Raw genomic sequence first — 10,280 nt, 5'->3', positions numbered from 1 at the left:
ACACTGATTTGTCAGTGAGTAAACTGCTCGCAGTATAAGCCTGGGTTCTGGGGTATGGATTCCCAGCAACCAGGTAAACACCAGTCAGGAGTGGTGGCCCACCTTTAAATCCAACACTCAGAAGGTAGAGACTGGATCCCTGGGGGCAAACTGCATAGCTAGACCCGTCAAATCGTTAAACTCTGGGTTGTAGTGAGAGACTCTGCCTCAGTATATAGCAAGCAAAGAAAACGCCCATCCTCAAACTCCAGCCTTCACACACACACACACACACACACACACCACACACATTCTCACACACACGCACACACACACACATTCACACACACACACACCACACACATTCACACACACACCACACACATTCACACACACACGCACACACACATTCACACACACACACACACCACACACACATTCACACACACACACACCACACACATTCACACACACACACACCACACACATTCACACACACACCACACACATTCACACACACACACACATTCACACACACACACCACACACATTCACACACACACCACACACATTCACACACACACACATTCACACACACACACACACACACACATTCACACACACACACATCACACACATTCACACACACACACACATACCACACACATTCACACACACACCACACACATTCACACACACACACACGCACACACACACATTCACACACACATACACACCACACACATTCACACACACACACACATTCACACACACACACACGCACACACACACATTCACACACACACACACACATTCACACACACACACACACCACATACATTCACACACACACACATTCACACACACACACATTCACACACACACACCACACACATTCACACACACACACACACCACACACATTCACACACACACACACACACACACACCACACATTCACACACACACACACACACACCATGTACACCCATATGCTCACATCTCTAAACACATATGTACCCAGACACAAACAAGCAACTACACACACACACACGCTCACACACTCACAGACACATACATATACACACATGATATATGGAAACTGGCCTTTGCAAAGCCATCTGTAATTGCTCAACTTATGAGTTTTTGATTGAGCAACACAATTCATGGGGTGCCTCCCAGTTTAAGATCTTGTATAAAAACAAGTTTACTTTTTTTTTATTTGTAGTCACATACTTTCTTTTGGGTTCATTCTTTGACTCTGAAGACCCGTGAGTGCTGTGTCCCTGGCATAGTCACCTTTACACTGACATCAGCATCGTATCTACTTCACGTCTCCCCCGGGGAATCACATGAAAAGTAGCTTCAGTAAAGTAAAAATGCTGGGGAGACATTTCAGTGGGTAAAGAAAGGGCTCGCTGTGCAAGCTTCAGGACCTAAGTTCAAATCCTTAGAACCTACGCAAAGCCAAATACAGTAACAAACATCTGTAACCCAGTGCTCCTAAGGAGAGATGGCATGCAGAAGCAGAAGATGCCAGAAAGTGGTGGAGCAGCCAGCCTGGGGGACAGAAGGGTGAGCAGGAAACACAGACAGACATGCAGGCAAAATACTCATACAAATAGAATAAGAGATGGAAAAGAGACCCTCCCTTTCCACAACAAAAGTTGATGGTGAGGACCAACTCTCAAAGTTGTCCCCCTCCCCCACAACACACACAAAACAAAACAAAAAATTACTGATATAATCAGATAAGAACTACTAGTGACCAATCAAAAAGCATAATTCACATGAAATAGCCATAAATTCCTTTTGAGATGAGAACGCACAGTACCTTGCAATGGGGCTACATTCAGTTGTCAGGTGGGATGGGCTTGGAGTCACCCGGGAGACACACCTGAGCCTCTGGACAGGTCTGTGAGGGAGCTTCCTGAGAAGGTTAACTGAAGAGCAAAAGACAGCAGCGAATTTCAGGGAGCTGGGGTGTGGGACTGAATAGAAGTGGGAAGAGAAAGTAAGCCCCAGCATAAAAACACAGGTCTCACCTCAAAGGAGATAAGGCAGGGTTTACTCCAGAGCCAAATATGAGTGGCCACAGTCCAGGAACACAGATTCAGGTAGCCTCAAATCCCGTGTCTCAATGTGGTAACAATTCCAAGGAGTTTTTTGTAGTAAGAGAACAAAGAAAGTCATAGATCAAGGCATGGTTATCCGGTTCATCCCTTCCACAGGAACTACTTAGTGGTCACAAAGACGTCGGGTCAGTCCTGAGGAAGACGAACTGCGACGGTTTATCTCTGGACTTGCAGCACCGCAAGCTTCCCACATCACTGATGATCTAATCAGCGCTCAGTGCACGCTTCGGTCCTTCTCCGGAACTTTCTTTCACAATCTCCACCTGCGGCTTCACGCTTTGCTGTCACAGCTGTCGCCAAACCTCCTTCTCTGCGACGGAATGCATTCTCAGAGCATGAGCAGAAATAAACCCATCCTTCCTTAAGTGGCGTCCATCATTTATTCTGTCGCAGCAGAGAGAAAAGGACTAATGCAAGCCCTAAAGAGAACCAGAGGTCCTAGAGAATAGTAGCATCCAAGGGGACCTTGCATGGGCAGGCAGCAGGAAAAAAAGAAAGAAAGAAAAAAAAAAACCTGCAGAGGCTCCAGGGAACCCAGTGGTACTAAGAGCCTGTATGCAGCAGACTGCCATCAGAGAGACATAATGAAACCACACCACACCGAGGCAGACTCAAATATGAGCTTATGGTGTATACCTTATTGTGTGTGTGTGTGTGTGTGTGTGTGTGTTTGTTTGTTTTGTTTTGTTTTTTAGGAATAAATAAGCCATGTGAGGAGTGTTTTGCTTGGAAGAAAATGGTTGATCTTGCACTTTGAGGGCTTCAGTGCTCTGTGTAAACCAAGACCTGATACCACCCACCTCCCCTTGTCCTTTGATACATAGTAATCTGTCCTTTTCACTGGTGCTCAGAAGGCAGACACTCCCACACCCAGCACAATTAGTACATTTAACAGGTACCCCAGTGCCGCAGGAGGACTCTGCCACATGAGCTGCAAAGACATGAATGAGGGACGGGAAATCTGCAGCTGGGACAGCCGTAAAACCCCTCAGATGTCTCCTCGTCAAAAAAAATGGGGATTTTGAGAAGTCTACACTGTTTCCTTCCAGCTTAAGACCTGAATAAATCTGTATCCTCAACCTAGCTGGTGAAAACACAAGCAATTTCTGACCACTTGGTATCCTAGAGCACGGTCAAAAGATGAGTCTGTTCCCTGGGGAGACACAAACAGCTCCTATCCGCTCCTCAGAAGGTCCCAGCGACAAACCAAAGCCACAGTTCCATGTGGGGAACCAGCGAGTTCATCAGGCTGACTTACACAGCTCGAGCCAAGGGTTCGGGAAGGAGAATGGGTGACCCTGAGGGACTAGGAGTTAGACAGATCCCTGGAAGGAGACAGATCGGGAGAGCAGCCAGAGATAAGTCCTGGCTTCTTCCATGTCTGAGGGGGGGGGGAGGAGGAGAAGGAGAAGGAGAAGAAGGAGGAGGAGGAGAAAGGTACATGCAGAGGAGCAATTGTGAGTCGATTCTTTTTTCCCTCAGATACTAGTTCCTTCACTTATTTGTGGCTCCTCTTTTTGAACCCTGAGCGAAAATTTTAGAAGCAGGCGTGTTAAAGTTTCAATACTTGGCACATTTAGGGGATCAAAAAAAAAAAAGGCAGTTATACAAATATATCCATATATATATGTTGAAGATCCTCCTCCCCACCCCCTTAAGCAGCCACCAAGCCAGGCTGCAAAAAAGACTCTGCACGTGGCCTGCCAGACCTTGCCCCTCCTCCCAGTCCCTAACCCACGTGGCAAGGAACCAATCAGAAGTTAGCTGACCTGTGTGTGGCACTTTATAGTAAATGTGATGTTAACAGTGCAAAGCAGAGCAACCGCCCTGGGAGGGCCTTATAGGCCATAGCAACCAGTTAACCAATCAACACAGGACAGGTCATCCAAGCCCAAAAGTACACCAATCCTGAGACTGTTACAAACCCTAGACACTCCCCTTATGCCACCCAATAAGTTCCCCGCCTAAAACAGCCTGCTCTTCCTGGATTTCCACTGTGTTCCAGCCTTCAAGACCTCCAACTAAACCCCATATCAGCAGGAAGCAACCATGAGCGACTTCTATACCCCTATGTCACCCCCCCCAATTTTTTTTTTTTAAATATTGAACTCTACAGCCCAGGGACTGAACTGTCTTTTAAAAATACCCTATTACTAATTGTATAAATTCTGCTCATAATCCTGTAATATATATATATATATATATATATTATATAATCAGACATTCTCCATATATATTTCTGACAATTGTTCTGCTATGAAAATATTGCTATGTATATTTTGAGATAGTTGGCCTTGTCCTCCCGTAGCTAGGATGGTTTATTATTGCCTTGATTACAAATTTGACTTATTAAGCCAATTTCAACCTTAGCCTTAATCCTACAGAAGATGCTTACTGCTAACACAGGTAAACACTTTCTCTAACAATACTTCATCATTATACAGATTAATCAAAATAATACCATTAATCAAAGATTAATAGATAATACTAGCATTCTCAACTAACACCCCCCTTTTTTGATAACTCAAAACCTTAACTTTTAGACATACTTAACCACATCCTGTCACACTATTATAAGTAATTTTTATGTGTAGCTTATTCCTTTCCGCAACAAACTTGGGATTCACTTCCCACAATTTAGCACTATCTGATCATTTACTGGGAACAATTTCTCCCATGCACTTGGAGTTTGCTGATGTTACGTGTGAAACCTCTTCTCCATTAACAGTCCCAGTTTACTGATTATATTCCTTAGCTATGTATGAGGTGTGTCTCCCACTATCAGGTCCCAGGCAATTGCAGAGATCTACCTTCCTGCAATTATCTTTATTGACAGGCATTGGTCAGTGTTTAGGGCCCAGGCAGAAGCATCCCACCTAAGGCATTCCCAGATATCCAAGGACATAGAATTACTACACACCCAAAGTTGTTGATTTACAGCTGCCTAGATAGACAGAAAAAATAAGCATGCCCTGGTTTTACCTCACTGGCAGATAGAGAAGCGAACACCCGATCTAATGCACTAAAAGCTTCTCGTCTTCTCGTTTTATTAACTCAAGACTTTAGCTCGGAAATTCACTGCCCCCTCCTGTTTCCCCTGAGAAGACAAAGACAAAGGTAACCAGCCCATTTGCTCATCCTCAGGGAAAAGCAAACTTTTCTGAAGGCCTGTGCTGCCACTGAGGCCAGAGCGCTGGAAAGTGCCAGGTTTTGTTTCCTGTGCAAATCGAACTTAGACCCTCTCCTTGAACCACAGCCCTAAGCAACTGATGCTAAAAGTTTCTCCTAACAGTTTTAGCTTACTGCTGTGTGTAATTATCTGCCTTGCCAACCCTGAGAAACCCAGGCCTCAAGTTGTACTGCAAAAAAAAAAAAGAATTACTCTTGTAAATGTATACATACCCGTACCCCCCCCCCCAAGAACCAGGGAGAAAAAGGGAAGGAGAAAAAAATGAGAAGAGGAAGAAGAAAAGTACACACAGGGGAACAATTGTATGTGATTCTAGTCTTTTCCTTTGCTTATTTGTGGCTCCTTTTCTTTTGAACCCTGAGTGAAAATTTTAGAAGCTGGACTTTTAAAGTTTTCTATACACATCCTTTTGACTTGAGACAAAACCTGGAAGCTTGAAACAAAGACCGGATGGGCTTTCCGATCAGTTTAAGGCCCCAATCGGGACATGTTTACCCCAAAGTTGTGGGTCTGTCGACCTCCCTGTCTTGGTTCAAACTGACCAACCCTAAAATAAGAAAAGAAAATCTCAAAGACCCTTAAAACCCCCAGCCCGCTGGAGAGGCTAGGCCTCAGGCTGCTCTGCAAAGGGTTTCTCTCTTCTCTCTCTCTCTCTCTCTCTCTCTCTCTCTCTCTCTCTCTCTCTCTCTCTCTCTCTCTCTCCCTCCCTCCCTCCCTTCGTGTGTGTGTGTGTGTGTGTGTGTGTGTATCTGTGTGTCTATGTGCCTGTGTGTCTGTGTTTTCTCACCCCCAGTAAAAGCCTTGCCTTTCTTTACCGGATAACCCTGTCTGCTGAGTCTGAGATTTTTCCTACTACTGCCTGATTCCTTGCCTTTTAATCCCTTAATTGTCACAGAAAAGGAAGGACCTGATCAAGTCCCTTAGAAGGCAGCAACCCCAGCATGGATGATGGCTTCCTCAAGTCACCATAGATGGAAGTCTTCCCCCAGCCTATAAACTAAATACCTCCTCAGACTTAGGAGGCCCTGCTAGCTGGGGCAGAATTGCACACAAATAGCTTGGAGAAGAGGACAGAATCTTGAGAGAGTGTCCAATGGCTGCCCCCGGTCCCTCCCACTATAGGGGATGTCAACAATCGACAAGCAGGGCTGTGATGATCTTTTGCTAGCAGTCCCTGGGGATCCCATGAAGATAGTGGCTGTTTTTGCTCAGAAAGACACACAAGCTCCAGGGCAGTCAGCCCATCCCAGAGCAGAGAACTGTGTGCATTATTTATACGGACACAAAAGTCAATTCAAGCTGTGAGAAGACAGCTTGTTCAAGCCAGGAAACGTCTGGTGTCCCTTCCCCAGCCTTTGTTAGCTATGAAGACTTAGGTGAACTGGATTTCTGACTCTCAGTTTCTTCACAGAAAAGCCATAACCTCCCTGGAAGATACCAAGATACTACAAAGAGATGAGTGTCCCTCACTTGGCCGTCAGGCTACAGAGACAATTATCCTGAAGGAATTTCCCCAGGGATCTTGGGCTGGGAGGAGGAAAAAGCTGAAGCCTGGGGCCAGCCAGAGGTGGAAGCTGGACCATAAGAAGAAATTTCATACAGTTCTGACAACTTGTGGAAAGCATCTTGCAGGAGAGATTAGGGCTAGGACAGGAGAACCCACACCTCGACCAGGACTGCTCAGTTGTGCATACGGTCACTTCTGTTTAAACTTAAACCTCATGTCCGTGAAATGGTTCAGGGAAGTCACGGAGACAGACATCTGGGGGTAAGAAGTTCATTACAATAGTTATAAACGCCATGAGCAGATGGACAGACAGCAGTTAGACAGGTCCTCAGAGGAGTTCAGGATCATAGAGCTGAGTCAGGAGCCTTCCTTATAGGAGCCAGCAACCAGGCCATCCCTGATTCTTCAACAGTGGTCAGTAGCCCTCTGATGTGTCAGGCCTGGCAACCTCCCCAGGAAAATCCAGGCACCTGAAGAACCTGTCAGGAAGTTTCAGGTTCACGGAGCTGCTGGGGCAGGGGAGGGGGAGGCTGCCGCAGTCATGGCCTGTGCAGCGGTCTGGTCTGCGTCCTAACACCTTGAATGAAATCCCTTGCTTTGCTTTGCACCTACCATTCCTTATATTTATTTATCTTTATTGTATGCATGTGCTTTGTCTGCATGTATGCCTGTGTGCCAGACACGCATGAGTGTGTCACATGCCTATGGAGGCCAGAGAAGGGTGTCAGAGTGCCTGGGAGTGGAGTTAGGCAGTTGTGAGCAACACGGGGGGTGTGGGAATTGAACCTGGGTGTCTGGAAGAGCAGCCAGTGCTCTTAACTGGCTGGGCCGTGTCTCCAGCCCTTCCTTTGTCTCTAATTGGCCGCTGCGGACAGGTGGCTAAATCTAGCTTGCTAGGGTTGTCTAGGGCCCCTAGACAAATATTTTAGCAAGGGCCCACAGAGAAAATTGGCCTGCTGCACAACCAACCAAACATTCCCCAAGATCTAGACACCTGTCACCTCCCCGAGTCATTCCCACACAGAACTTGTTATCACTGCTAAAAATTGCCACCAGGAACTCGTGGCAACTGTCCAGTGGTATCCCGCAACTAAGCATTAGATGAGTTCTGAGCGACCCTTCTGCAGGACATACCCAGGTATAACCAGGCTGGAAAACGGGTTGGGGTGGCGAGACGGCTCAGTGGATAAAAGCACTGGCTGCTCTCCCAGACGACCAAGAGTTGATTGCCAGCACCCACATGGTGGCTCAAAACTGTCTGAAACTTCAGTCCTGGGAGATCTGACTCCCTCTTCTCTCTTCTCTGGACTAGGCACTAATGGGGTGCACAGTTGTACATGAAGCCAAGACAACCTCACACATTTAAAGAAAAAAAAATTTAGTCCATTGGTGGTGGCACTCGCCTTTGATTCCAGCACTCAGGAGACAGAGACAGATGGATCTCTGTGAGCTCGAGGCCAGCCTGGTCTACAAATCCAGGACAGGCTCCAAAGCTACAGAGACACCCTGTCTCAAAAAGCAAACAAAACAAAGGAGGAGGAGTAGAAGAAGAAGGAAGAAAATAAATTAAGGGAGGAGTTACAATAAGGAGAAAAAATGTATGGTATGTATGTATGAAAACGCCATCATGAAACCCATTATTTCATGATTGATATGTGTGTGTTTATAGATAATATATTCATATCACACGTATTAATTTTAGACCTGCACAACATCTTGAGCAAAACAAATTGGATAAAAGCATTGTAAATGTTGTGCTTGTTGGCTCACAAATTTTAATCTTGCCTGCTGTCTTCCTCCTTCTTTCTGGTTGAGACACAGCAGATTTCACACCGCAGCACCCTGCAGTGGACAAACATGCAGAGGGTCCTAGGGGCTGCGACACCCGACTAAGAAGCTTGTCTTTTGTCGCCACCTAAGGGTAATTCTCTGTTATTACAGCTTGGGCCACTTCCTGTGTTGGCAGCGGTTTGAGGACTGGAGGACTCTGAGAAAATACTCACAGATTCCCCAAGATGCTTTGCAGACAGAACGTCTCACTGTCTGCCTGTTCTACAGTAATCTGGATCACAAAAACAAGCTGTCCTTAGTGCATGAGGCAGGTTCTTGAACGGACGGAAGGGAGGACAATCAATGGGAAGAGGGGCTGAAAAAACTAAATTAGCTTTTGTATCATTGATTTTCTAATTAGAAATCTTACCTTGAATGCTCGGGCCTTCTTTAGACTAATCAAACGCTTTAATCTCCCAGCCCCATCGGATTACCGTAAAATCAGTCAATCTCTTGAGAGGGGTTCCTGGTTTTGTTTTGTGTTTCGTTGCAGTGTGGAATTTTGAGTTATTGTGGGTACACAGGTGCATGTGCTTATGGAGACAAGAGGTCAGCCTCAGCTGCTGTTCCTCAAGACATGACCCCTCCCTGGGAGGTGGAATTCACTCCCACCTCCACCCCCTGCCTAAAAAAAAAAAAATCTGTGAACTGGGAGGTGAATTGTCAGCGAGCCTAGATTACTTCACTCTGACTCAACTGAGGAAGGACTGAACATCAGCCCTAAGCACCAGCAAGAAGTACATGGAGTTGCTGCTTTTTAAAATGCTACTAGAACATAATCCAGTGCAATAAAGTAAGAGAGACAGAGACAGACAGACAGACAGACAGACAGAGGAATTAACTTTTAGTCAGCGAGTTTCCATTCCACCAGTCTCTTGCCTTGCTTTTAGCAAAAGGAGGAATGTTTTTAAAGGAAGCTACTTCAATGATCTGGGGAAGAATAACTTTCTCTTCAAAATGTCTCTTTTTTGTTACCAAGGTAACAAGAAAAGAGCTATTCTCCAGAGTTTCCAGACTCCCCGTGATTCCTAAACGCTGCAGGAAAAAGTCCGTATCACTCCATGGGACACTGACACAGTGACTGTGACAGGAACAGCACAGCAAAGACAGAACCCTCCCCCGAGAAGACAGAGGCATCAAGCACTGCCTGGAATGACAGGGCGACGGGAGAGCCACAGAATGTCACTGGGAAGAAACAGGTCTCTGGAAAAGTAACATGGGCAGGTAGGCATTGTGTTGCTGCCCAGCCTACCCAAAACACAGCCAGGTGACTGCAGTAGCTGTCTCTGACCCACACCCCAGGGTACAGCTCCCAGTGAGGCAGAATGGCTACAAATCAATCAGCATCCTGCTGAGCAGAGGCGCCTGTTCCTGTACCTCAGAAATGCACAGGCCATGAGGCTGCAGACACCTAGCCCTAGCCACATCCCTGCCTGTGGCAGTGTTTCACCTCAGTCAGGCTCCACAGACAAGGCACACAGCACTTTGTGCAACAGGAGATGCGACACAACCCAGTCAGTGCCATTTGAAAACCTGAACCAATTAGTGCAACAAAGTATCTCCGGGTACACAGAACTTGGTCTGAACAGACAGAGCAAGTTCCAGTCCACAAAGAGACATAGATGTGAGCAGATGGAAAG

This window comes from Phodopus roborovskii, unplaced genomic scaffold (genome assembly GCF_943737965.1).
Source record: "Phodopus roborovskii unplaced genomic scaffold, PHOROB, whole genome shotgun sequence".
Lineage (NCBI taxonomy): Eukaryota > Metazoa > Chordata > Mammalia > Rodentia > Cricetidae > Phodopus > Phodopus roborovskii.
This window is presented reverse-complemented; position numbering follows the sequence as displayed.